At 38.6% G+C, this 3,620-nt stretch overlaps 1 long non-coding RNA gene across 1 annotated transcript; it reads right to left on the reverse strand.

Moving 5' to 3' along the window:
- Positions 1-2,458: 2,458 nt before the first annotated feature.
- On the reverse strand, positions 2,459-3,291 carry LOC120925011. The gene is made up of 2 exons (XR_005746518.1): positions 3,025-3,291; positions 2,459-2,940 (listed from the first exon to the last, which is right to left on the reverse strand). It is a non-coding gene; the product is annotated as an uncharacterized LOC120925011 (long non-coding RNA).
- Positions 3,292-3,620: the final 329 nt, after the last annotated feature.

Consider the following 3,620-nt stretch of genomic DNA (forward strand, 5'->3'; position numbering starts at 1 on the left):
GTCTCCTTTGCTTTCAATCACTGAGCATTGCAAGTTAGATGTCTGATATGTTCCGCTTGAAAACAATCACACATGTTTGAAGATAGGATGTCTCATAAGGTAAAAGATGGCCTCTTACCAGATATGCTGGACCCCTTTTGCAGAGATCAATCTTGCTCTAGGAGTATTTTTGCCTGTCTGGATATCTCCCACTTGGTTGTCCTGTTTCCATGCAACTCACAGACTTGAACTCAGGTGATTCGAAGACCAAGGAATTGGATTGCTTTCAGGGGCGTTCAGCTTATTAACTGGCTTGACAATCTCAAGTGTATTGATACCAGATCTTTATATCCATAACAATTTAAATGAACCACGGGTTCAGGCTGGAAGCTGAGGCATGAGGCATCATTGACATTTTGTTTCATCATTTAGAGATTTTACATTTAAACACATTTATAGTACACCCTTAATTAATTCTCCTCAAAGTGCCAAAATGAGGATCTTTATTTTAATATCACCAGCTGTTAAAGGGGTTGTAAAGACAAAAATATTTTCCTCTTAAATTAAAGTCTGACAGTAGCTGATAAGTAAAAAGTAATGTTTTGCATTATAACTAGTTTGATACCTGTTGAAATCGAGCTGTTTTATTCACCTCTGTCACTCCTGAATCGTTATTCTCACTGACTTCCTGGTTTGCGGTGTGCATTCATTCATGTGTGCACAGATCTGTTCACTCAAAAATCCTTTTAACCACTTCAGCCCCGGACCATTTGGCTGCCAAATGACCAGACCACTTTTTGCGATTCAGCACTGCGTCATTTTAACTAACAATTGCGTTGTCATGCGATGTGGCTCCCAAACAAAATTGACATCCTTTTTTTCCCACAAATAGAGCTTTCTTTTGGTGGTATTTTATCACCTCTGTGGTTTTTATTTTTTGCACTATAAACAAAAATAGAGCGAAAATTTTGAAAAAAAGCTATATTTTTTAATTTTGCTATAATAAATATCCCCCAAAATATATATAATTTTTATTTTCCTCAGTTTAGGCCGATATGTATTCTTCTACATATTTTTGGTAAAAAAATTGCAATAAGCGTTTATTGATTGGTTTGCGCAAAAGTTATAGCGTCTACAAAATAGGGGATAGTTTTATGGCATTTTTATTAATATATTTTTTTTACTAGTAATGTCAGCGATCAGCGATTTTATCATGACTGCGACATTATGGCGGACATATCGAACACTTTTAACTCTATTTTGGGGCCATTCACATTTACACAGCATCAGTGCTATAAAAATGCACTGATTACTGTATAAATGTGACTGGCAGTGAAGGAGTTAACCACTAGGGGGCTAGGAAGGGGTTAAGTGTGTCCTAGGGAGTGATTCTAATTGTTAGGGAATGTGGCTACGAGTGAAATGTCACTGATCGCTGCTCCAAATGAGAGGGAGCAGACGACCAGTGTCACTAGGCAGAACGGGGAGATGCCTTGTTTACACTGGCCTCTCCCCATTCTGCAGCTCTGTGACCCGATCGTGGGACACTGGCGGACATTGAGTCCGCGGGTTCCACGGGCATGGTCACGGAGCTCACGGCAGGGGCTCATGCGCCCGCATGGTGTGAAATTCAAAGTGACGTAAATATACGTCACTTTGCCCAGTCTTGCCATTCTGCCGACGTATATCGGTGCAACACAGTCCTTAAGTGGTTAAGGACCAATATCTGTCGGCAACAAGACTATTTCTAGCTACTGTAGCTTTTAAATTGTCAGGCTCTACATTAGGCATACACTGGTTAGGGCTATTATCCCTAATTAAAAACTGCCAGGCTGATGTCCAATTTTACACTACTGTATCCTCTATAGTATTTTATTTTTGGAGTAAAACCCCAGTCTATGCTTTTTGTCATTTGAGCCCACCTTTGCAATTAAAATTGTTTTCCTGCTGCTGGCCAGTTTTACATTGCTGTGTCATCTTCAGTATTTTATTTCTTGTAATAAAGCCACACACTGTGCTCTTTGTCTCTTGTAATGGAGGCATAGCCTTGCTAGTTTAATTTCTCTGCTTCTGGATAGTTTTCCTCTACTGTGTAAACTGTAGGGATTGTCTGGATGTTCGAGTCAAACGTAAGTATAGGGCAGTCTGTGTAGTATATATAATACATTTCAGAGTATATAGTGCAGTCCGTGTAGTATATATATATATATATATATATATATATATATATATATATATATATATACAGTTTAGAGTATATAGTGTGGTCTGTATAGTATATATAATAAAGTTCAGCATATTTAGTGCAGTTCATACAATTCAGAGTATATAGTGCAGTCTGTATAAGCAGAGAGATAGAGAGGATCCAATTAGTTTCAATTATGTAGAGCGCACCTCATCCCGTAAAGTAATAAGTGAGAACAGAGAGGGTAATGGGATTATAACGGTGCTAAATTAAATAAATTCTAAGTATAACAAATACATTTTAATAATTTATTAAAATATCATGAGAAATTATACATCGCATGACACACAACTTAAAAACATATGTAGTATATCAAACATAGAATTTTAGGGTTGCTGGAGGTCCCAATAGAAGTGCATAGCTGGTCAATTAGGGTGGTGTCACCCAATATATTTTGCCTAGTACAGGCTTCCTCAGGGGTTGGACTAAGACCAGTAGTGGGTAGCCAGCTCTAACAACGATAAAAAAACATAGCATGTAAGACAAAACCACATACAATAATATATATTTAGGTATTTAAACCCAAATTGTTTGCTTTCATAAAGAAGACGAATGCTGACCTGCCGCCCCAGATGGGGAGAAAACAATCTCTAGTCCTGCCAATAATTAGGACACCAATGTGTTCCATGCCCAAATTGGGTGTGGGACCCTAATCCAAGGTATTGAAGCCGTGTAGGGGCAGAGGCTCAGCCATAGGAGGAGAAAGGTTGACCCAGCTGTAGGGAACACATAGCACCTAATGAGTATTGTGTTCCAAAGGTTATTATTCAGATGTATATTTGTGAGAGATCCACACTTACTATGTTTGATAGTTTGTGGACACCTACGGAGACAGCCAGAAAATCCAGATCTGGCGGTTCACACGCAGGGATGGAGTGTATCTAATCATCCAGCTTTACAATATAAGGAAAGGCACATAAGGGAGTAAAATAGAAAAAAAAGAAATATTCAAACATTGTTGATATATTTGGGTATGATGAAACAGACAGATCATGCCATGTAGTTCCATTAAGCAAATTAATTAGTTACTTGTCAAGAAAAAAATAGTAAGTATTGTGAGGGGTTAGCTCGGTAGCGGGGGGTGTGTGACCCCTTGGATGGGTTCACCACACACTGAATTTATACAGACTGGCAGTCAAAGACGGTTGAAAACAAAGTTTCTAGTTTATTTTTCCATCTTGCTGGAAAACAATTGCAAGCATCCAAACAGCATAAACAAAACCAAACATAAAATAAATCCTAGCCACGTTGGGCGTCTACCTTCCACACAGGAACCTATCTATGAAGTCTAACACAGCCTACCGCTGGATAGACAGTGCTGCTCATACAGCACAAACAATAGTCTTTTCATTTTTATCACAAAATCAATGGTCTCCTCACCTCTCCAGGAGACCTT

Source organism: Rana temporaria, chromosome 1, assembly GCF_905171775.1.
Source record: "Rana temporaria chromosome 1, aRanTem1.1, whole genome shotgun sequence".
Taxonomy (NCBI): domain Eukaryota; kingdom Metazoa; phylum Chordata; class Amphibia; order Anura; family Ranidae; genus Rana; species Rana temporaria.